Source organism: Ambystoma mexicanum, chromosome 10, assembly GCF_040938575.1.
Source record: "Ambystoma mexicanum isolate Mex_15411 chromosome 10, UKY_AmexF1_1, whole genome shotgun sequence".
Classification (NCBI taxonomy): domain Eukaryota; kingdom Metazoa; phylum Chordata; class Amphibia; order Caudata; family Ambystomatidae; genus Ambystoma; species Ambystoma mexicanum.
The window spans coordinates 48829286-48855438 of NC_090932.1; positions in this window are offsets into that span (position 1 = coordinate 48829286).

Here is a 26153-nt window from a genome sequence, read left to right on the forward strand (position 1 = left end):
TCCATGGACACATCGTAAAAGGAGGTATGTTCTACACATGAGCTGAAGATGGTAGTTACGATAACGGCTACCAATGAGAATGTAGGATTTGGAGAAAGATGGGATTTCTTTGTATAGATCTTAACCAATCAATGGGGAGTGGATTGTAATAAAACATATGGGCATGTTTTAACTGTTGCAAAAATGTATATAATGTGTAAACTTCTGTGCTTCAGTGAGACTTGGGTTAGTTTGACTCGACAGGGTCATCTAGCTCCTCCCGGGCCAATTGAACAATAAACTTGCTTTATGTACAAATGTGACCTTGCTTCTTAAGTGGTGGGCCTGCTTGGTTAAGGTGATTAGGTGCCCATCCATATATGCCCCTAAAATAATCTCTAGAAGCATGAGTTTTAAGTAATGATCAACCTATAGCTTCATTACCTTGGACCTGCAAGAAGCTTGAACATGCTGTGACTACTCAACTTTGGAAAGTCCTTGAGGGGAAATTCCTCTTTGATATCTTTCACCCACCCTCTGCCCAAGGCATGCCACAGAAACAGTGCTCCTCATCATATGGCATGGCCTCCTCACTCTTGTGACTGAGGGTGGACTCTCTCTGTTAATCATGTTATACCTCCTAGCGGCCTTCGACACTGTGGATCAACACTCTCTGTTAGAGTAGCGACCCACATTGGAACTTGTTTTTGGTATTGCTTTACACTAGTTTTGATAATTTCCAAAAAACTAAAAACTGAATGTTATTCTTGTCCCTTTCTTTTCCCACCCTTTACTCTACTCTTGCTTCTGCTCTTTTTAACATATATATATATATATATATATATGAACATTTCTATATGTCTCATGCAATCGGCAAGTATGCGTTTTGAATCATTTGATCTATGGTACACAGGTCTACTATAGGCTGAGTTAACACTCCCTGCCCTCCCTGCCCTGTGGGTGCTTTGAAACAGTATTGTTTTATTGTATAAGCACCTAACAAGCAAAGAATAAATAAATAAATAAATAAATAAATAAATAAATAAATAAATAAATAAATAAATAAATAAGTGATTTTCTTACCCTTTCTTCAGGCCTGGAAAAAGTAAGCCACTGGCTCAGAAAATGTGGCCTCGAGCGGAATGGTACCAAAATGGAGTTTCTTCTCTTCGGACCACACCATTTTATATGTCTCCCCTCCCAGTTACCCCCTCTTCCGGAAATGTTAGGCCTCTGTCCGACTTTAGCTTAAAAAAGTTAAGAATTTTGGAATCTAATGGGAAAGCAACCACACCTTGATGGTGCAGGTTGGCAGTGTATTGAGTGATGGATTTTTCAAACTCCCTGAACTCCAGAGATCCCTCCCATTCATCCATACAGAGGTTCATCCTTGGCTAGTGGGCTGCCTTAGGAACTCAAAACTAGATTATGCCATGACCATAAATGTGGCTCCTCTCTGAGCCCACCAAAGCCAACAGTAGCAACGTTTGCCGAATGCAGTCGTCCAGTTGGTCTTTGATTAGGGAAAATGGGACTCTATCACCCCTTTCTATATATCTCTCCACTGGCTTCTGTTTCACCAACCTATTGACTTCAGAATCCTTTGTTTTGGTGTTTAGATGCCTTCACGGTCTGGAACCTCCCTTTCTGATAGATATAATTCCTCCCTCTCAACCAGCCAGGCCTCTAAGGTCAACAGGACAATACTTTCTGGCTATTCTGTGTGCCAATTTCAAAGCCCACGGTGAAAAGAAATGTCCTGTGAAAGGTCTTAGGCTCTGGAAATCTCTTGCATTTGCAATCCGATGCATCACTGACCTTCTGCTATTTAGGAAAGATGTTGAAACCCATGTTCTCATTGAATCCGGGCAATGTCTGTGTAGCTGAACTCCTTCACTGCACCTAGATGCAATTCAGTTTATGGTGCAAGTTTATTAATCAAATCAATCTAGCCCCCCCCCCTTAGTCCCCTACTTTCCCATCTACCTTACAATCCACCTACCAATGACACTATGCAACACCCAATGAATCTGTACAAAACCCTCTTCCCTCATTAATGTCTTTGACTTCTCTCATCACCATTTCTCTATTCTGGAAACCATGGAGAATCTGATCATGCCCGGTGACGCTCCCACACCTTGAAGCAGAGGCACCGATTTCACCGCTTTCTCTCACTCTCCCCAAAAGACTAAGGCCTTATGCTCAAAAGGATCTCCCCACCTGCCCCACTTGTCCCCCTTACTACTGCTCCTCTTCCTTAAAACACATTGGTGCAAGACTCGTTGCGCAAGCCCTTCCTACTAGTCTCTTAACTCTTTGAGCCCCTGGCACGCCCACATTTTTATTTCCTGACTTGAGCCCACCCTTCTCGGGTCCCACTATCGTCCTCGTGGGGAGCTTCCACCTCCTCAAACTCTCCAATGACCAACATTTGATGTTCAACTCTATCCTCCCTGATCCTTCCATGGTTGCCCTCCCAATTGACCACACACACACAACTGAGACAACTCCCTTTGCCATGTCTTCCTCTCCTCTGCCCCCAGTTTCACTTCCCCTCCATCAATCCCCTATTACAACCTTTCCTATAACCACTTTTCAGCCTCTCTTCTCCCTCCCCCCACCATCCATGTCAGATGCCCACACCAAGCCCACTCTGCACCCCACACCAGTTCTATCGAGAAAACATTTGTGGACTTGGACTTGGTTCTTGCCTCTCCGTTTGTGCATCCCTGTCCTGCTTGTTCTTTCATCCCTCCACCATGGGTTCGTCCCATGATCTTACTCTATGTGCAATGCTGGTGTAAGAAACTCTTTCATGTTCTTTTTGTCTCCTAAAATGAATCATCGCTTGCTATATAGACTACCCTTGACTCAGCAAAATCTCCCTATTACACCAACCTCACCTCCACTCTGCGCTCACGACCTTGCAGAGTCTCCTCTGCCCCAAGGTCATTCGCATCTCCTTCAGCCCCACTCACTCTGCTCCTTCCTTTCAGTCAAGTACTTCGTGTTCTACTTCTGCTCGAAAATCCACAAATCAGAGTCACTCTGACCGTTCTTTTATCTCCACCTTTCCAACACTTCTTGTACCTGCTCCTTCCTCCATAACATTATTCTCCCCCTCGCTCAATAATACATCTGGCTAGTACCTATCCTCCGGACTGTCAACCCTTTGTGTGCTCCTGTTCACATCTTTGCCCCAGAGATCCAGTACCTCTAACCTGCTTCTTCTGCTCGCCTCTGTTTAATCTTACTCTTGCATCCAGGAGCATCCCTGCCTGCCTTGAAATAGCTATTGTCCTACCCTTCCTCAAACCCTTTGGCTGAAACTAATTACCCTGACAATTTATCACTCCAATAGCAGTACTACACTATCCTCGAGCAGTTAGTGCTTGACCAAATTATGTCATACTTTGAGATCCATAGCATCTGTCACAACCCCTCCAATCTGAATGTTGCCAAAGGTACTCTGTTGAACAAGCACTCAAGCCTCCAACGTCCTCCCTAATGACCTCCACTCCAGGTTCTCCACATTCTTTGTCCTTGTTGATGCCTCTGCTGCATTTGACACCACTGTTAATAACCCCCCCATCTTCTTACCATTTCTAACATTGGCATCCAAGGTTCTGCCCTAGACTGGATTGCCAAATACCTATCAGGCTCACCATTCTCCTTCTCAAGGAACATCAACATCTCTATTCCTATCTCGATCCTACTGGGTGTTGCTCAAGTGTTTGTTCGTCTCTAGGCCTTCACTTAACATTAGCATATAATAGAAGCTGAAGGATAAACTGGTGAGAGATGGGGAATGGTAAAAAATAATACATGAATAACACACCATGAAGCCAGCAGCTGTACTGGGAGCATTATACGATGGTGAAAAAATGCAGCATAAGCAGGCCTTGAATTTCTATCATTATAGTGGTGCCTAATTACACCAATTAGATCACTGCCTGACATGGCCAAGATGAAGATCCGAAAATAAGATCATACAAAACTAATGGGAAGGATTTTTTTTTGGGTGGTTCTAAAACAAAATTTGTACTCTCCACTTGCCTCACCTATTACTAAAAGGAAATGTAAACCTTCAGCATTCCTCCCTTTCTCTCTGACTTCAGTCTCCTCCTTCACTCCGGATGCCTCTTCCACTAACACTGCCACTCCAATCACTACTTTATGACTCTCACTTCTCACTCCTAACGTTCACCCCATAGTCTCAACGTCCTCCACCATGGGTCACGGGATTCATACGCTCTCTTCTCACAGACATGCAACGGCTGCTGTGCAAATGGAGGCGTGCCCACTCGCATGAGGACATGCAACTTTACCTCTCAAATCTTCTCTTGCAAAAAGGGAATTCCATCTCATTGACTCTTACTCCAACCGGCTGGCTACACGGCACCCTAAACTCACTCCCCACCCCTTCTAAACCCATGATTATCAACTCCACTCTCACAGCGAATAGCCTAGCTGAAGACTTTGCTGCAAATAATTCCAAAATTAGAGACTATCCTGACCTTCCTCTCATTCCCTCCTCCTACATTCTACACTACTCTACCATCATCCTCTGCCTCCATCTCCCACTTTAGTCACACTAATAATGAAGAAGTCCAATCTCTACTGATGAAGGCTTACCCCTTTTGGGCCACATCACACTGCTTACTGCTCAGCTATTCAAGCCTATTGTCCTTTTAGTGGCCTCTCACCCCAATGACCTCTGATTCTATTTTCAAAACAGCCAAGTCATCCCTCTCCTAAAAGAGCAAGATACTGACCTGAACCCGCCAGCTAATGTTTGCCCATCATATCTCTTTCTGCACTACTCTAAAGTGTTCAAAAGGGTTGGGTTCAACCGTCTTAGAAATTTCGTAGACATCCATAACCTCTGAGACCCCTTAGAGGTAGGTTTCCACTCCTTTCACTCCATAGAGACTCTCATGAATGTCTCCAATTTCATCACCTCTGCTAAGCACTCCAACCTATCCTCTATCCTAATTCTCCTTGACTTGTCCCTGCCTTTGATACTGTCCATCATCTGATCTCCTTAGTGCTCGCTCTCTTCTTGTGATTGGCGACTAACCCCTTGCCTGGATTGAATCCTACCTAGCACCTCACCAATTATCTGTCTCCTGAAACAACAACACCTCTCAACTCACTCCTCTAACTGTTGGAGTTCCACAAGGCTCTGTTTTAGGTCCTCTCCTCTTTACACTCTAAACCTCTGCTCTTGTGGCACTTATCCCCTCCTTTAGGGTCTCATACCAACTCTTCATGGACGACACCCACATCCTCTTCCCTTTTCATGAGCACTGCTCTGATCTCTCCATCAAAATGTACAACTGTCTCTGTGCCATTAAATATTGGATGGCTTTGCACCCTCTGATGTTAACCTCTGCCACAACAGAATTGCTCTTCTTTCCTGCCAAATACTCTTGGTTATCTCTTCCCCTACCTCTCCAGTTCCGACACTGAGACTCTTCCTTACCCCTCTTCAGCTGGAAATCTCAGCATCACCTATGACCCTTCTCATACCTTCCTTACTTTAATCTCCAAAACTGCAATGGCGGCTCGCCTGAACCTCCTATATATTAGTAAAATCAGGCACCTCCTTCCTTTCAACACTGCCAAGCATCTCTTAATGATGATGCAAAACAGGGCCAGATTCAAATTTCTTCTCCTGGTTCACAAATCTATCCATGGTAAGGCACCACTGTATCTAGCCTCCTCTATCCAACTCTACAAGCCTTCTCTTAATCTCTGCTCTGCCTCCTTGACTACCCTTGTGGTACCTCACCCTCCCTGTGCTTCTTCTCACTTCCACTGTTTTCCTCTTTTTGCTCCACTTGCATGTAATTCCCTTCCCTCGGACATCTGGGAAACCGCCCACACCGATTTGTTCAAACGCAAACCGAAAGACTACCCCCTTGCCTCTGAGTTGCCCTCTTAATCTACCTCCCATCTGCCTTCAAGCTAAAGAAATTCCCCTGCCACAAACCTACATCTGTCACTCACTTTCCCTGCCTCCACTGTAGCACTTCACCCATCATGGTCACACCCCGAGCACAGCAGGCCACACAACCAACCTGCACTTAGAAATGTCTAACATTGATTGCCTTCAATCTATGTATGTCCACCCATGTATTTTCCTCGGTGACTGTTCGATTTACCCCCTCCACAACCTGGTCAGAATGTTTTCTCAAACTCACCCCATTGTAAGGAACTCACTCCTTCCCGTCAAATCTGATATCTTTTCTATTGTATGTTCTTTTGTGATCATAGGGCATAGTTCTTCTCTGTATAAAAATAAATAAGCAAGTAAACAAACTAATAAATAAATAAATCCTAGATTTCTTTGCATTTCTTTTACTTGAGTTGGATTGGAGTTAACAAAGCTGTTATATCTTTTTCGTCTGAAAAGTTGGGTTCCTGAACTTTTGTAGGGCTTGCTGTGGTGGGCCTAAGGAGCTCTGTCCTGTTTATGGATGATGACTTTGCTTAGGAGCATGGTGTTCAGCTCCATCAATAAGATTAAATTTAACAGGGTAAAGCAGTGGCAGGTTCCTCAATTACTTCTTGATTTGCTACACTGTCTAGAATAACTATGTTGGTTTCCGAAAACTATGACAAAGGAATGTCCGTACCTTATAGCACTCTGAACTGTTTAATGATTTCAGGAATACCTAGCCAAAAACAAATCTAGAAAATGGTTCCTTCAGATTTCTGATTTTAGGATCTGAGTTGTGTTCCAACCAAATTATTAATTAAATGCATACATTCTTTGTTTGAAAGGAACAGAGGTATCCTGAGGGGTCGGCGTTATTGTTATTCTGAGTACAATGATTGAGAAATAGCATTTTTTTGAGCAATCACTGAAATAATGCTTCAATAGTTCAATTAATACCAGCCAGGGTTGTCTTTGCTTCTTGTGCTTCAAAAGGGCAAAACCAATTACCCTTGCATTGATTAGGGGCTTGAATAACTTCCCTATTACACTAAATTGGAATTCTTTACCTCTGGTCTACTGTCTTTCTTCCGCCTTTTGTCATCTTCCAAAGGACACCTTCTATGTCACTTGCTCTCTGTGTTTTCTAGCTCTTAGATTTTCAGCTCTGCAACTCCTTTTATTTTTTAATTGTGCTTTACCTTTTATTGTTCTAGCTTCAGTAAAGGTCTTTGGTGAACGTATATATAGAGATTGCGTGCAATAAAAATGGCAAATCATAACTCGTTTTGTAAAGACCCCACAAAATATTGGGATCATACCAAAATAGAGAATGACGAAAATACCGAAATTCAAAACCCCATTTTACCAAATGCATATGTGGTGCAGGGGCTGGGGGGTTAATTCAATACAAAAGGAGTTAGGGTATTGGGGGGCGCCTGCGAGTAGTCTCTCCCACATATATATGTGGTAAAAAGGGGGAAACATAATCTGTATTTTCGATTTTCGGCTTATACATTAATTTGTTTGCAGTGATCATATAGATCCCATAATATTGGCCTTTTGGGTGAAAGTTGCACGTAAAACATATCGAAAACATGTCACATTTCCAAATGACCAGCCTGTAAGAAATGCTGTAGCTTTCATCCAGAAACACAACTTCTGGATTGTGGCCCTGACCCCGGTCTTCACTGGCTGTCGACTACCACTCCCATCAACCCTATCCAGAATAGTCAATGGCGAGATATCATGGGAGGTGTAGTCAATAACATCTGCGAGCCAAAGGCTGAGACCCCGATCTAGAGTATTTGCAGCTAATTTAGTTGACATATTACGAATATCAGGGGGTTAAGGAGTTACTGACCTCTAAGCGGCGTTTGTGGGAGCTGCATTTCAAAGGTGGGCAGCTTGTGGGCTATTGGATGCAAGTCAGTTGCTAAATTCTATTATGTTAACGTGTGGCGATACATTAATGAAATAATACCCCTTACAAATGCAGCTAATGTACATGTTACTTAATGATTGATACATGTTTAACACTTTTTTAGAAGTATACTGGTGATAGCTAAATACTCTATTTTAGTATGACTACCTCACACGGAGCTTGAACAGCCAAAATGTTCCCAGGATGGAGACCACAAGGGTTACCATATAAGTTAACTTTAGCTCACCCCTTTTCTGAAGCTCACTTCCAAGGGGAACTCCTTGCACCAAAAACTACAGAACCAGCCTGGCTGATTACAGCTTGAAAATGCTCTGCAGACGCCATTTCTCTGCTGCTGTTTATAAGCTATAAAGGCGCGTGGTAAGAACCTTTGCTTCATTGTATTGTAGTGTTTGAATAGTCTACGGTGTGCTGGGGTTTTCTCTAAATCTATGCACTGCGCAGCTGCCAGGTGCTTTGATGTCCTTTTGCTCTTCGAAGGCAAAATAAATACACCTCTTAACTGTCTTGAAAACCTCCATACTGCCAAGTGATGTATTTCATTCTTCAAAAACAACTTTTAGTTCTAAAGTTTAATTAATCAATAAGCCCCAAGACAGGTGGCGGGCGGGGGGCATTACACAATAGGTAATGCCCCAGAGTCCATAGTTGTGGCCCCGAGCAAATGGAGGGCCTCAAAGAAGGCCCTGGGACATTACCTGATGTGGTAATACCCCCCTCCCCCGGTCCCCTGGCAAGGGGCCTATTGCTATTAGGACCCCAGCCCCTTAGACCAGGGTACTAGTTGTGTGACGCCTTTGGTGTTCGCAACTGAAAAAAAGAACAAAAAGATACGTAGTCCCTTCTCCCTTTCAACGATTATCAGTGAAGGAAAGATACACAACCGGGGACAGGCATGCTGCAGTGACCCTGCGCTCGCATTCTTTCCTGGTATCGCTCTTCTGGTGGAGACCTTAAGTCGAGGGAGCACGTGGGTGGATGGCATCACCCCACTTTTTTCAGAGAGTGGATGGCGTCCTCCCTGTGTGTTTTCAATTAAATAAACATATATATATATATTTTTTAAGTTCCTCACTTGATAAAGGGAGCCGTGGCAGGAAACTAAGATGTGATCAGACCACAAGAATCTCTAAACAGAAAAATAATAAAACTCCTATTGACTCTTTGTTGTACAGGATATATTTTTGATTGTTTCCAGTTGTCACTCTTCTCTGCTTTGCAGGTGATGGTGACATTCACAAGCTCGGTCTCGGGAGGATAGCTCAGGGGCAAAGCGCTCCTCTTGGAAGCTAGACGACATGGAGCACCACAGGTTCGATTCCCGGGTCCACGCTTAGAAACCTCTGTGTATTAAGCGTGTTATAAATATCAGATCAGATCATACCTCTAGAAGCTCTTGTACCTGCTCCACTAACTTCTTGGCTGGTCACCATGTCACTATCATGGAGAATACCCACCGAGCTGCTGGACGAGCATTGGTGATGGTTCGGTAAAGTCACTCAATCAATGCTGACCTCTACCAGCAAGGATCACCAAGCTACATGCTGCGGGTGCCATCGAGTGCTGTGTACTCATGCCCGGGCCACCACCATGTGCAATCAAAGGGGACTCTCTAAATAACATCCTTCCACCAGACGACAAAGAAAGCAGAACTTCTTTCCAAGGATTTCGAAATGATTGCCATGAGAGCGTTGGGCTTTATAGGGCATGAGTGACGTCGGTAAAGCTTGGGAAAGCTGGATTGTCAGGTTCCGCGATCTGGTGTAACCTCTCAGGACGGTTCTACTCTGTGTGGATTGTTGCTGTGCAGAGGTTTGAGTCGTAAATGTGGCCCATTTGTTTTTCAACACCTATCACACATCCATAAACATTAAGACATATCCAGGTCAGTATGGGCAACAATCTGGGAAACTCTCTGCAAAACTGCTCATTTCTAGTTTGCCAAAAAAGCCGGCCATCACTTCCCAAATATGAGCCACTGGTTTGTGATAACTCAACGGGTTATTTTTAAACAGGAAATACTCACTCATAAGGTTTTCCATGGCCCAACACCCTGTAATTCTCCCCAAAGATGCTGCAAGAGGCCTACAAGTTAGAGCATTGCTTTCTGATGAGCACCACTAGCTGGCAAGCCCTAAATACCACTCAAAGCGGGTACGACGCTTCTCTGCTCAGGCTCCAAAGCTTTGGCACACACTGTGCATGAACTTGCAGGTCCAAGAAGAAGCCGGCTATCTGAGATGTAATTAGAAAGCCCAGCGGTCTAGGAAGGAATTGCTTCATCCCTTTATTTCTTATCCACTGTGGTTCCTTCGGGTAGTATTGCATTCCATTGCTTCCATTCATCTGACCATGATGGACGGAGGACTAATTATACGCAAATCAAGACTTGTCAAACCACCAAAAGAAGAAGTCCAGGCCAAACTGACATGCCACCTTTATTCTCCTATGCCACTTTCTTTCATCCTCCTTCTGCTATGCCACCTTCTTTCATCTTTCTTCTGCTATGCCACCTTCTTTCATCTTTCTTCTGCTAAGCCACCTTCCGTCTGCTCTGCCACCTTTCTTCTGCTATGCCACTTTCTTTCATCTTCCTCCTGCTATGCCACCTTCTTTTATCTTCCTTCTGCTCTGCCACCTTTCATCTGTTCTGCCACCTTTCTTCTACTCTGTCACTTTCCTGCTGCTATGCCACCTTCTTTCATCTTCCTTCTGCTAAGCCACCTTTCGTCTGCTCTGTCACCTTCCTTCTGCTATGCCACCTTCTTTCATCTTCCTTCTGCTAAGCCACCTTTCGTCTGCTCTGTCACCTTCCTTCTGCTATGCCATCTTCTTTCATCTTCCTTCTGCTAAGCCACCTTTCGTCTGCTCTGCCACCTTCATTCTGCTCTGCCACCTTCCTTCTGCTATGCCACTTTCTTTCATATTTCTTCTGCTAAGCCACCTTTTGTCTGTTCTGCCACCTTTCTTCTGCTCTGCCACCTTCCTTCTGCTATGCCACCTGCTTTTATCTTCCTTCTGCTCTGCCACGTCCTTTCATATTTCTTCTGCTAAGCCACCTTTTGTCTGTTCTGCCACCTTCCTTCTGCTATGCCACCTTCTTTCATCTTCCTTCTGCTAAGCCACCTTTCTTCTGCTCTGCCACCTTCCTTCTACTATACCACCTCTTTCATCTTTCTTCTGCTAAGCCACCTTCCGTCTGCTCTGCCACCTTTCTTCTGCTCTGCCGCCTTCCTCCTGCTATGCCACCTTCTTTTATCTTCCTTCTGCTAAGCCACCTTTCGTCTGCTCTGCCACCTTTCCTCTGCTCTGCCACCTTCCTCCTGCTATGCCACCTTCTTTTATCTTCCTTCTGCTAAACCACCTCTCGTCTGCTCTGCCACCTTTCGTCTGCTCTGCCACCTTCCTCCTGCTATGCCGCCTTCTTTTATCTTCCTTCTGCTCTGCCACCTTCCTCCTGCTATGCCACCTTCTTTTATCTTCCTTCTGCTAAGCCACCTTTCGTCTGCTCTGCCACCTTTCCTCTGCTCTGCCACCTTCCTTCTGCTATGCCACTTTCTTTCATCTTTCTTCTGCTAAGCCACCTTCCTTCTGCTCTGCCACCTTCCTTCTGGTATGCCACTTTCTTTCATCTTTCTTCTGCTAAGCCACCTTTCGTCTGCTCTGCCACCTTCCTTCTGCTCTGCCACCTTCCTTCTGGTATGCCACTTTCTTTCATATTTCTTCTGCTAAGCCACCTTTTGTCTGTTCTGCCACCTTTCTTCTGCTCTGCCACCTTCCTTCTACTATGCCACTTTCTTTCATCTTCCTTCTGCTCTGCTACCTGTCTGCTGCTCTGCCACCTTACTTCTACTATGCCACCTTCTTTCATCTTTCTTCTGCTAAGCCACCCTGCGTCTGCTCTGCCACCTTCCTTTCACTGTGCCACGTTCTTTAATCTTCCTTCTGCTAAGCCACCTTTCGTCTGCTCTGCCACCTTTCCTCTGCTTTGCCACCTTCCTTCTGCTATGCCACCTTCGTTCATCTTCCTTCTGCTAAGCCACCTTTCATCTGCTCTGCCACCTTCCTTCCGCTGTGCCATCTTCCTTCTGCTATGCCACTTTCTTTCATCTTTCTTCTGCTAAGCCACCTTTCGTCTGCTCTGCCACCTTTCTTCTGCTAAGCCACCTTTCTTCCGCTCTGCCACCTTCCTTCTGCTATGCCACCTTCTTTCATCTTTCTTCTGCTAAGCCACCTTTCATCTGCTCTGCCACCTTTCTTCTGCTCTGCCAGCTTCCTCCTGCTATGCCACTTTCTTTTATTTTCCTTCTGCTAAGCCACCTTTCGTCTGCTCTGCCACCTTTCTTCTGCTAAGCCACCTTTCGTCTGCTCTGCCACCTTTCTTCTGCTCTACCACCTTCCTTCTGCTATGCCACCTTCTTTCATCTTTCTTCTGCTCTGCCACCTTTCGTCAGCTCTGCCACCTTCCTTCCGCTGTGCCATCTTCCTGCAAACTCACAGTCTGTGCATTTAAGTGCAGTGCCCAGGTCAGTGTTCACGTGTAGCCGTGCATATATTAAGAAATAACAGGGGCACAGGCACACGAGAGGGATAGGCTTGCTGCTTTGGTATGTGTTTAAACAGGGGCGCAGCAAAACCTACATTTCGGGGGCGGGCTAACATTCCAAATGTTGAGAGAGGTGATAACTTCAGAGACGGCGGGGGAGTGGCAAAATTATCTGTGGCGGGTATCTCACTTCTTTATGCATTCTGTTGAGACTATTCTACGGCAGCAGCAATGTTACAAGCAGCTTAATCTCTCCATTAAGTCTGAAAGCGCCCATTTAAGGACTGCAGTGAGAATAAGCTGTCTACTGTCCCCTATTTGCCTAAAAAGGTATGCATATGAATGCAGGTGCTAACAATGACATACTCACATTAGTAATTGTCAGCTCCGTTTATCATCTGTGTCCTGTTCTGTCCGGTAAATGTGAACAACCTGGAGACTAGAGACAACAAATGGTTAATATATTATTTCCTTGCAGAAAGAGTGTTCCCTTCAAAATAGTTTGTGCCTCCAATAGTGATGCTGGGGGGAAGCACATGGAAAAAAGTATTCACCAAGTCAGATCGGTGCCTGTGAACTTCCTAAAATGAAAGAGACTGCTGGTAGGTGTCCCAAATAAATATATTTGCTACAGTTTGACCTGGGCTAAAATGTTGTCTATCATTTTGATTGTGCATATTTTCTTAATGAAATATTTTATACTACATTGGAAGCATTCGTTTTGCTTTGTATATGCATATTGGTTTAATGTTGATTGGTTTGACAAGTAAGATTGGGGAAACTCAGCTAGACTGGCATTTTGGTGCAGCCAGTTTGGATATACTTTTGCACTGCGGCATGCATTTTGGTAAAGCCAACGGGAGTATGTTGTGAGGGTACTGGCATACATTGGCAGGACCAGCATGGACATATTGTCTTGTAGTATCATTGTTGGCATTATGTGCAAAGCAAACATGAGTATGCTCTTATATACCGCGTGCCCGGCATGGAGGCACTTGTTTCTGGGTTTGCCCCCCACTCAATTATACGAATTAACATCATCTGGCACGTATCTAGATGACATATTAGACAAGTAAAGGCTGTGCCCACTCACCACAATCACTCAACTATAAAATGTGCTCACCTTTTTAACCCAGCAATATATAGTGAAATATTCCCTAGAAAACAAAATCCCAATACGAGAATGGGCTTTGATGATCGTTGTATGTGTCTTGTGGGTCTGCACTGGAAACATGACAACCTGAGTGAAATCCTGGTAGCCAAATGCTCCAGAAAGTTTGCTGACCTCAAAAACACCCAAGGGTGTTGCGCCGCCCTCTGACGAAAGTTACGCTGTCCACCCACATGTTACTTGTGCCTTGGAAAGCAGCACATGGACACAGTCGGGGAAAAATAACATCACCAGTCTCCAGGATTGCAACTTCTCTTGCCACATCCTGGGCAAATATTCAGGACCCGCTTGCCCTCTCATCATTCCCTCTCTTCAATCCCACGTCTGGCTTTCAACAATACTCTGCTTTATAAAGATGACTTGAAAAGTACACATACCATAGTAAGGTACCCACTCAAATATATACATCATTACAGAAATATGTTAAGCAAAAAGTGTATAATTGTGGCATTATTCCCCCATCTTGCCTGGGAGACTACAAATACTATAATGCACAAAAATGGCCTTTGGGTTTTTAAAATGTATTTTCAGGGCAGATGACAACATGTAATGTGCTAAAAGGTTACCTGTTTGTGTTTCAGTGTTTAACAAATGAAGTCTCATATATGATGTGATGAAAATATCACAGTCTACCAAAAATAAACTCTTTTTGGTGCGTTAAATAAGCATCTGAAAATAACGCAGCTAATTTAACATTGTTTTATTTGATATATTGTAATTGACCTGGAGGAGAGTGTAGATTTAGGCAGCTAACTGGTGCTTTGTGTGTGCTTTCAGAAGGAAAATGCTAATTTGCATTTCTTAACACAGAAACGATATGAACCTCTCCTCCAAAACAATGGTCTCTTAAATGGGCCATCATTTTTTAATCGCCCCCAATTTAATGCGCTGCTTGAAGAAAGTGATACGCAGTCATTAAGGGGCCTGCAGTATCTGATGGGCCGCTGGGAAAGGGAGCCACAGGAGGTTGGGTGGTGACACTGTGGCCTCACGCGACCTTCGTATGTGGAAGCTGAACTGCAGACACTGGTGCCTTGCTGGGCCCCTCTGACAGCAGGACCCTGGGGCACTGCTCAGATAGCCCATGCCTCGGCCGGCTCTAGTGATGTGATGTATACATTGAATTCTAGGTTTTCTCTGAGCACATGCTAGGGTGCAGGCAAGAGAAGTGAAACGCTGCGGCCATCTTGGAATGGCTTGCAGGTGTGGACTGCAGACAGTGTTCACACTCCGGAAGCTTCTGCCACAAGGAGAACTTACACTGACTGCCTGCCCAGATTCAGGGATGGTCACCCTAAGTTGACCCACTTAAACTCTTCTATTATTCTAATGCTGAAGGTATTCATGAACAGTGATCTTGGGCAATGTGCCATCCAGGTCCCACAGCTGTATGTGGATAATTGATGTCTTTGTTTACTGTGCGAGACAAAAGACAAACAGGCCCCGAATGCTTGGGGCCATTCTGCAAAACCAGTTTTTCCGATGTGCTTTTGCGTTTGTTTTTTGGAGTTGTGATGATCTGATGAAATGGGTTCGGTGGCAAAAGTAGGCCGGGGGAGGCCCCATTTCAGAGCGGAAAGCCACAGTTCGCTGTCAAAATAGACCCGAGGGAGTTGTTCCTATTTGGGAAAAGAACATTTGTTCCCGCCCTCGCGATGGAGATTTTGACAAGAAAGAATGTACCACACTCATTATTTTTTAGCCAGGACATTTTTACTAAGAGTACACAAAGTCACTTGAGCAGTAGGCATTTAAAGAATGCCACGTATGTGTGCATTTAAAGGGCGAGGAGGTACATTAGGCGAACACGCAGACAATGGTGGGTGGTTCTAAAGCCAGAGCGTGGAACTAGAACCCCGTGGGGTCTGCAGGGACTGAGGTGGGGGTCGCCTGTTTGGCCAGGATTAACCAACAAGCAGCACACATGTCCACATTATCCATTCCATTTGGGAAACACTAATCCAGTCCTGGTTTTAACTTTGCAGTCTAGGACGTGGACGTGTGGCACTGCAGGTTGCAGACGGGGACACAAACATGAAAGATGAAGCAGTACAGAAAGGTTGTGCTCCCCTCATTACAATTGTAATTGGTTATTTATAATGCGCTTCATACCAAGTGGTTTCTAAGCGTGCATGTTGCCCCTGAACTATCCTCCCGAGACAATTCCTGTGGAATATGTGTGGATTGACCTACTGTGGGTACACAGAACAACCACATAGTTCTGCAGTTGGTCAGACCAGTTGCAGATTCTAGGACACACTGCATGAACACGCTCTCTCCACGCGTGGACTACCTAAAGATATGTGGAGAATTGACTTCTGCATATTCTGACCTCAAAGTCAAGGCCAACACCAAAAGTGAGACCACCTAAGGTGAAGTGCAGGAGAAAAGACAGTAATGGCCCCCGACCCGTTACACGCTGCCCTATGGCAACCCAGTGAACTCACCCGCTTTTGGTGCTTGGCACCCGCTATAGAGTCAGTTGACTCACCCACCAATCCCCTTGCACGTCCATTGGCAACCCACAAGTCTGACAGGAATGCTATGGAGCAGCATGCGTCCATTACAATGACCTTAGGCAAATACCAACAGTCATAGTCATAATGGGCACCTCCCTGGTTGGTCTCGCCTGCACTGCGTCTGGGCCAGCGCGCACTTAGGGGCTGTAACAGTTACCTCTACAGCCCTCTGCCTCCTTGCACTTACCCAGAGCCGTGCTGCCCTGCCTGGATGCACTTACTCAGAGCATTGCTGCCCTGATCGCACTTCCCCTTCCTCTCCCTGGCACTTCTCCCCTCCCTCCCTCCCTCGCTCCCTCCTTTAGCACTTGCACGATCTGAATGACACAAGGCCGAGTAAGATCGTTTGTATTGTCCTCCCTCTGTCTTGCCTCCCTTGACTTGTCGCGAGGGGGAGTTAGAGTCTCCATCACACTGTTGTGCTTGGTCTGCAGCGCGTGTTATGCTTGGTCGGTGGTGCGTGAGGCCTTATGGAGGGTGGGGTGCCCTTCCATGCTAGAATGACATGCTTGCTTTTCTGTTAAAGTGCATCAGCTAGCTCAGCCCAGGCAGCAGTTACATCTTTCATAGGCTGTAAGTGGCCCTATGTTGCTTTGGCATAGACAGCCACCACCTCCCCCCAGCCCTTATGCAATGAAGCCTTCCACTTGGAAGTGGCAGGCTGCAGCCTCTGCTGCAAGCAAAACAAGAGGTGATAGCAGCAAGGTTTGGATTAACTTTTGCAATATCTCTGGTAAACCCTCCAGAACATCTTTCTTCATCCTGCCAAGCCATTACAGAAGGAGGAAAGATCATATGCAAATCAGGATTAATTTGCATATTGTCTTTACCCTTTCTGTAAGGGATGAAAAACGATGCTCTGGAGAGATGCACAGAGCTATGGGTGTAGTTTTGATTGATTCAAAACCTTCCAGCCATCACCTTTTGGTTTTGCTTAAGTCACCCTGAGTGTGACGGGTATTTCCAGACATGGGTCCTGTGCCTGCTGGACTTAGAGATCCAAGCTACGGTTCACTGATGGCGACCAATGAGTCTGAAACATGTCTGCGGATGCTTGTGGTCCCATGAAGAAGCGTTGTGACCTGGGGGGCGTGGCTTGGACGGCCATGTAAGAGGTCGCACTCTGGAGGAGCTCCGCTGATCCTGTTTTGATCCTGATGGAGGGGTGCGTCCACGGGGGCCGGCCGACGTTGGAAATCGATGTCCAGGTGTGTGAATGCCACCACTACATCCTGTGAAAGTTCGGGACGACCAGAAGGCTTAGAAACCGAAATAATTGTGATTGACTGGGACGAGCCCTGAGCAGGCGGACAAGACAAAATGGCGGCGACACGTTGCGAACACCGAGGATCATGAAGTCAGTGTCGCGATCACGAGTGCTGGACCTTTGCGTCCCTTCGCTCGGAGACTAAAACACATGAGCGCCGCCTAGGACGCACGGTGGCCCAGCGAGCGGGAGTGCCGAACGGATGTGGCTATAACAACAGGACCGTGGGCCTGGTGGTCGGAGTGCTCCGGGCGTGTTGGATGCCCCAAGGTGTGGTGGGTCAGGCTTCGGACGTTGGGTGGCGTGACTCCCCCTTGGTGACTGGCGGGACGGGCCCTCGCCCGACTCATACAACATTATGACCACGAGAGGTGTGAAATCTAAGGCCAAACAGCCCACGATGGAGGCTTACGCCAAGTCCCCCCCAGGGGCGGAAGGAGGCAAGATCAAAGAGACCCCCGTGACGACCGCGGAGTCACCTGGCACGATACAGGAGGTGCTGGCGGCGATTGCGGACTTAAAAGTGTCATGGGAGACCAAGCTGGGCCTCGCCATGAAAGAGCTACAAGAAGGCTTAAACCTCAAGATCGGTGCCGTCCAGGAGGAGGTGAATCTGCTTAGGCTGGATGTGAGGGCGGTCTCGGAACGCGCGGGGGCCATCGAGAAGGAGACGGCCACGAATACGGCAGATTGCGCTGCTCATAAAAAGGAGCTACACGCCCTTGTGCAACGGGTGGGCAACCTGGAGGACAGAGCGGAGCAGGCGGAGGGACGTGCCAGACGCAACAATATCCGAATCGTGGGCCTACCTGAAGGAACTGAAGGGCCAGACCCTACGAATTTGTGGAATCCATGCTTTTGCAGGAGATTACCGGTGGGGTACTGACCCAGGGGTTTGCAGTCGAGAGAGCTCATAGGGCCCTAACCAGGAGGCCGCCTCCCGGGGCCCCCCCACGGCCGGTGATCGCGAAAATTTTGAACTATCGTGATCGCGAAAAGATTCTTGAATTCTTTCGAAAAGGGGGAACGATTGACAGAGGATCGGCTAAGATTACGGCCTACCCTGACTACACGCTACAAGTACAGCGGAGTCGGATGCACTTCGGAGCGGTGAAAAGGAGACTTCGTGAAGCTGGCCATCGCTATATGCTACTCTACCCGGCCAAATTGAAAGTCTTCTACAGAAGCAGATCCCTGTTTTTCGAAACACCAACTGAGGCGATGGACTGGCTAGACGCGCTGGGCAGTCCTCAAGAATCAGGCATCCAGGCAGAGACTACGGAAGATAAGTAGCTTGTGGCTGGGCCGCCTGGGGCAACGGGGCCGAGACATTGGGACTTGAATATAGTCATTTGTACGATATGTGATGCGTATGATGTGGTACTGACTGGCTGGCCCGTGGGGCGTGCCTACCCGTGGTCACTTGATTGGGAGCTCCAAGAGGCTTCCTTTGTCCCCAATAGTAATATATCTAGTTAGTTAGGTCGCTGTTAGATCGGCGACGCCCCGCGGGGTCCTATTCCTTGTAAACGGGATAAGACCAGACGCGGGTGGGCCTGAGATCCAGGGATGGAGCTGGGCTTTTGTTGGGATGGGAGGGGTTGTTTGCTGTGGTGTGTAGTTGGGAAACAGGGAGGGGGGATGGAGATCAAGGGCGGAAGAGCCGGCGGAGTGTTAGACCAAGGGGGTATTGTGGGGAGGGCGGGGCTGAATACAGACCAAACAGATGGCATCGGATAGTCTTCGCATAGTTACCTGGAATGTCCGAGGCCTCAATAGTTACCTCAAGCGAAACAAAGTCATGCTATACCTGAAGAGGATGCGGATAGACATAGCCCTGCTACAAGAGACCCACCTCACCAGGGAGAAATTGGAGGTGGTTACGAGGAAGTGGAAGGGCAAGGTAGTGGGTGCCACGTACTCGGCGTATGCTAGAGGGGTCATCACCTGGGTGGCGCCGCATGTGCCGTTCCGGGTGCTCGACTCGATAGTGGTCCCAGAGGGTAGAATGGTGGCGATAACAGGACTCCTGGAGAACAGGGAAGTACACATCCTCAACCTGTATGCCCCCAATCATGATACTGCAGCCTACTTTAGATCCCTCTATGGCAAACTTAGCCCCTTGGTAGGGGGCGCGATGGTGTGGGGTGGGGACTTCAATTGTGTCTTAGATCCCAAAATTGACCGGTCCGCAGACACCAAAGGGAAAATGTCGCCGGCGGCCAAGGCGCTCGGGACATTGCTAGGAGACTTGAGACTGGTGGATGTGTGGAGGAGACTCCACCCCACGGAGAGGCAGTATTCGCATTATGCAGCGCCATACGACTCATATACGAGATTGGATTATGTGTTTGGAACTGCTGAGATAGCGGGCGAAATAGTGGAGGCGGAATACAAAGCTCGAGTATTGTCGGATCATTCGCCCCTGGTGGTAGAGTGGCGACACCAACCCCCTAGGCCTCGGGTCCCCACATGGAGACTCCGGGCGGAAGCACTGCAGGATGAAGGTTTCCGGGAGGACCTGAGGGTTGCCATCGGGGAATATTTCGAGATAAACACGGGTAGTGTGCGTTCCGCGGGAACTCTGTGGGAGGCCTTTAAGGTAGTGGTGCGCGGAGTGGCGATCTCTAAATCCAAGGGACTTCAAGGGGGTATCGAGAGGGAGCTTCAGGACACCGAAAGGGAACTGGAGAGCCTGGCTCGTCTTGAGAATGCCACTCAGGTAGACAAGACTAGGATGAGAGACCTTCAGGTGGCGTGCAGCGCCCTTTGGGACCGACTATGTAGACTGAACCATAGGAAATACACTGAGAGGCTGCACGCGGGGGGCGACAAGCCAGGCAGACTGTTGGCCTGGCTGTACAAGAGTGAGTCCCCCCGAGTGGTTATCCATGAGATCCGTGATGAGGACGGTGGCCTTCGCAACACTCAGGATGGGGTGAACGAGGAATTCCTCAGGTTCTACAAACGTTTGTATGAGGACACTGGGGAGGACAGGAGCCAGGACATCCTGAACACACTGGAAGACATTGGTCTGCCCACCCTAGACGACCTGGAGCGGGAGGAACTGGACGCCCCTATCACTTCTGATGAGCTGGAGGTGGTGATCCGGGGCCTCCCCACGTGCAAGGCACCTGGGGCGGATGGCCTGCCTGGTGAGTTTTACAAGGTGTACGTGCAGGAGCTGCTGCAGCCTCTGCTGGCCTTGTTTAACGAGGCATACGAACAGGGAGAACTCCCGTTGTCCCTCCGTGAGGCCATGATTGTTCCATTACTGAAACTAGGCAAGCCGGCTGTTGAGTGTGGATCTTATAGACCTCTGTCCTTGCTAAACCAGGACAGCAAAATACTCACGGCGGTGCTGGCCAACAGGTTGAAGAAAGTGATTGGCAAGCTTATCCACCCGGATCAAAGGCAGTGATAACCATAGGAGGCTGCACCATGTTATCGACCATACTAAGGATGACACGGGCGAGATGGCGGTAGTGTCGCTGGATGCGGTCAAGGCCTTCGATTCACTGAGATGGCCTTGGCTGAAAGCGGCCCTGCAGGGATACGGCGTGGGCGCTGGTTATATCAGATGGGTCCAGTTGTTATATAGCAGCCCGGTGGCTAGGGTCAAGACTGGGGCCACAGTCTCGGATGCCTGGCAGCTTAGCAGGGGGACCAGGCAGGGATGCCCTTGGTCACCCATGTTATACATACTTGCGCTGGAACCGCTGGCGATATGCCTGCGGCAACAATACGGTGAGGTGGGCATTAACACTGCCAGCGGCAGTCACTTAACATCTCTCTATGCGGACGATATGCTGTTGTACCTCCGCTACCCGGAGGAGAACCTGCAGTACGTACTGGAAGTACTGGATCATTACGCTGTCCTCTCGGGCATATCAGTGAACCCCAGGAAGTCTAGCCTGTTCCCTTTGGGCGGGTACAGGGACGTCCCGTTGGAGAGGCTGCCTGTGTTGCCAATACCATGGCGGACCGACACGTTTAGGTACCTGGGGGTAAATATTTACCACCGGACTGAGGCGGTGCACAAGCATAACACAGAGAAAGCCATAGAGGGGGTCAAGAACAGCATGACATTCTGGTCCAGATTGCCCCTGTCCATGATGGGGAGGGCGGCTTTGCTGAAAATGGTGGTCCTTCCCAGACTCCTGCACTTCTTCGTGAACGTCCCGTATTTGATCCCTAAAAGCCTATTTGTACGACTTCATAGTATGTGTAGGGGCTTCGTGTGGGGTAACTCCAGGAATAGGGTGGCCCTGGGGAAGCTTCAGAACCCGTACGAGAAGGGGGGTATAGGCTTGCCTAACTTCGAACTATATTATCTGGCGGGACAACTGTTGTATGTGGCCAGGTGGTTGTCTGATGAAGATTCGGCGGAATCTAGGTTGCTGCGTGAGGATGCGGCCCCATATTTCCTGAGAGAGGTGGTGTGGCTACAAAGGAATAAACTGACGGGAAGAGGGTGGCTATTGAGGTTGGGATGGGAGGTCTGGCACAGAACATGGAAACTGATGGGGGAGTCAGAACCACTATCTTGGCAGGTCCCGCTGGTGGCCCTGTGCGAAAATGACACCCAACTGTTTCACTCTGTCCGCAGGCATTGGGAGCCGGTGGGCCTGGCCACGCTTGGGGACATATGGAGAGAGGGGGAGGCGCTGGACTTTCAAAAGTTGCAGGACGAGACGGGGGTGCACAGAGGCCAGTACATCACCCATGCTAGGCTAGTAAAACGTGTAAGAAAGAGATGGCCGGAGACGGCACTGGCAGATGATCCTGATGCCACCCTTGAAACTATGTATGATGTCTCAGAGGGTGGGCATGAAATATCACGAATATACGAACTCCTCAGAACGAAGGCTGGGAAAGAGTTGCCCCAACTGAGGCATGAATGGGAAGAGGAGATGGGTGAACTCATGATGGAGGGTCAGTGGAAGGGGGTCCTGGGATATCATAAAAAGGTGTCCAGAAATGCACGGCTCCAACAACTCCAGTTCTACATTACTCACAGGGCCTACCTGACTCCCCAGAGGATCGCACGGTTCGGAGGCTCGACTACTCAAAAATGCCCCAGGTGTGGGGAGGTGGAAGCTGGGTTGCTACATATGTTTTGGGCCTGCCCGGAAGTGTATAGATTTTGGGAGGAGGTCAAGATGAAGCTCGCAAGTGGGGGAGTGGTGTTGGACGTGGGATCTGCCTGGTCATGTATGCTTGGGATCTTCCCCAGGCCCAGACACTTTAGGCACCTGAGCAAGCTGAGGGACCTGGCATATGTTCTGGCCAAACGCAGGATTGCCATGAACTGGAAATCGGCTAGCAGGCCGAGAGTGGAACTGTGGTGGGCGGACATTATGAGGTGGGCGGAGGCTGAATCCGTGGTCTAGTTTGAAGCGGTCACTAGAGGGGGCGAGGAGGAGATAGGGCCCTTGCTGGCCTGGCGACAATTGGTGGCCTCTATGACCAACCCACAACAGGGCTTGGACGACTCTGAGAATTCTGAAGATGTGCCTACGGACAATGTTTCTCCTGACGGTGCCCCGACTGAGGATACAAGGGAGCCGGCTCTGGCTTGATGGGGGGTGGGGGGAGTTTTCTCTTTTTTTTCTTTTTCCTTTCTCGTATTTTCTTTTGTGGTTTCTGTAAATAATTAACAGTTAAAAAAAAAAAAAAAAAAAGAGTAGATGTAAGTAGCGGGTATTAGTTGCAGCGTACAGGACAAAAAATTGTGGGAAGGATAATGGAGTAATAGCTGCATGCCTGATGGACCATGAACTGTGTGTTAGTGCGTAGCGTCATATGTTAACCCACTGCCTTGGTCTCTGGTTTGTAGGTAATACTGTGATTGTACTGCTGCACACAATAAAATGTCTTGGAACCATAAAAAAAAAAAATAATAAAAAAAAAAGGGTTGTGACCTAGCAGTTCGGGCTGGACTTCCCCTTTTGGGGTGGGACCAAGCCTGATTTGCATATGGTTTTTCCTCTTCTGTAATTGCTTGGCAGGCGAAGAACAATGGTCTGGAGGGTTGCCCAGAGCAATGCCAGAGCTTAAGATTCATTCTAAATCTTCCAACCATCACCTTTTCCTTTCGGTTCAGAATCTGCTGCACCTGTTCCAATGCCTGGTCCCCTGCTCCTCGCCAACCCTCCATGGTCCGAACCCTGGAAGGAAGTTGGCAAGCGGTTCTGCACAGGCAGATAAATAGAAGGAGGCAGTGAAGTGGGGGCTTGTCACCCAGATAGTGCCCCGTTGTCTTTGGCGGAGAGGAGGTGATCATGAGCCCACTTAGTGTTCTCGAGCTGGCATCCACAGCTGGAAGGTTCACATCATCTTTAATGGTAAAGACCAGCGGTATTTCTCAGGTGTCAAGCCCTATAGGACCTGGGAAGATACAGTATGGTTTACACAGAAGTCTGAGATACTGTAGTGCGTATGCAGTACTGCATGTCGGATGATGGGGCTACAGGACCTGGTGGAATACGGTCATGATGTCTGAGACACTGTGGTGGATATTTAGTGCTGCATGCCGGATGATGGGGCTACAGGACCTGGTGGAATACGGTCATGATGTCTGAGACACTGTGATGGATATTTAGTGCTGCATGCCGGATGATGTGGCTACAGGGCCTGGGGGAATACAGTCATGATGTCCGAGACACTGGTGGATATGTAGTGCTGCATGCCAGATGATGGGGCTACAGAACTTGGGGGAATAAAGTCAGTATGTCTGAGACACTGTGGTGGATATGTTGTGCTGAATGCCGGATGATGGGGCTACACGTCCTGTGGGAATAAAGTCAGTATGTCTGAGACACTGTGGTGGATATGTAGTGCTGCATGCCGGATGATGTAGCTACAGGACCTGGGGGAATACGGTCATGATGTCTGAGACACTGTGGTGGATATGTAGTGCTGCATGCCGGATGATGGGGCTACAGGGCCTGGGGGAATACAGTCAGTATGTCTGAGGCACTGTGCTGGATATGTAGTGCTGCATGCCGGATGATGTGGCTACAGGACCTGGGGGAATATGGTCATGATGTCTGATACACTGTGGTGGATATGTAGTGCTGCATGCCGGATGATGGGGCTATAGGACCTGGGTGAATACAGTCAGTATATCTGAGACACTGTGGTGGATATGTTGTGCTGCATGCCGGATGATGGGGCTACAGGACCTGGGGGAATACAGTCATGATGTCGGAGACAGTGTGGTGGATATGTAGTGCTACATGCCGGATGATGTGGCTACAGGACCTGGGAGAATACAGTCATGATGTCAGAGACACTGTGGTGGATATGTAGTGCTGCATGCCGGATGATGTAGCTACAGGACCTGGGGGAATACAGTCATGATGTCAGAGACACTGTGGTGGATATGTAGTGCTGCATGCCGGATGATGTGGCTACAGGAACTGGGGAAATACAGTCAGGATGTCGGAGACACTCTGTTGGATATGTAGTGCTGCATGCTGGGTAATGGGGCTACAGGACCTGGGGGAATACGGTCATGATGTCTGAGACACTGTGGTGGATGGCAATCCTGTTCCTCTTCTTCCAGCAGACCAGTTTTTCCTCTGACTTTACGTGCTACCTGTAAGAGGGTCTAGGGTGTCAATGTGACTCAGACTATGTGTGTGAAATCTTTGGAAGATAATTTGATATGGTGGCTCATGCCCCTACATGGTGCTGGCAGTGTGAGTTACATGTCACATTTTTGATCTATTGAAAGACAGGATGTCATTTCAAACAAAAATGGTGTTCAGAGTAAACAGTGACAGTTGGTGCCGTTCTGTGACATCAGATTGGAGAAGCAGAGGGCCTGGGCGGTGGATGCGGTCTTCGGTGCAGGAGGAGACCAGGGACTTTGTTTTAAGATGGCGACCTGGGCCCTTTTATGGAGGCAGTGGATGGCGGGAGGCTGTACTGGGGTGAGGCTTTGTGGGAAGAGCTTGGAGGGCTTTTTCAGGTGCCGCATCCCTCCACCCCACGATTCTGGGAGAGAGCTGACTGTTTGATACTATGCTGAAGGGGAGACGTACACCATCAGGGGAAGTCGTGGAGGACGGATCTAGTTGAGTACTCTCCCCAGGTATTCAGTTTGGTCTGGTGCACTGCTGCTGGGATGCCAGATGGGTTGAAGGTGAGGCAGCCGTACAGCACTGAAGGTTGATCCTTCCTCTGTGATAATTTGAGGGTCACTGTTTGTTACTGTAAAGGAGAGGAAGAACCAGGTGAGTTTGAAGGTATTGCTTCAATAATTTTACAGGCAGCCAATGTTGAGGGGCCAGGGTGTGGATATGGCTGTCTTCTGCCCGCTGTCTGAGGACAGATCAGACCCTGGAGCGACGAAGAGAGATATCAATGCAAAACTGGAAGAACTAAGGGGTATTTGCTCTGACCTGGGAGCCAGATTAGATGGTGTGCGTAAGAAACTGGAACTCGTTGAAGAGGGGGTAGTCGGGCTGCAGACCGCTCAGGTGTCGATGGATGTCCTGGAATCCCAACTGAACATCCGGATCTCGGCTCTTGAGAGACAGAGAGATGAGACTGCAAATCGATGATTTTGAGTATAGGGAGAGATGTAACAACCTGCTCGTATTGGGTCTCCTGGAGCGTGACAGTGACTCACCTTGGAGGCGAGCGTGAGAGAGGTGATTGGTGTACTGTTCTAGGATGAGGGATGACTCCCTGTGACCATGGACAGGGCCCGTAGGTCCGGAGGACAGGGAAAAGAGCTGAGATCGGTTCTGATCTGCTCCCATTATTAAGCGCA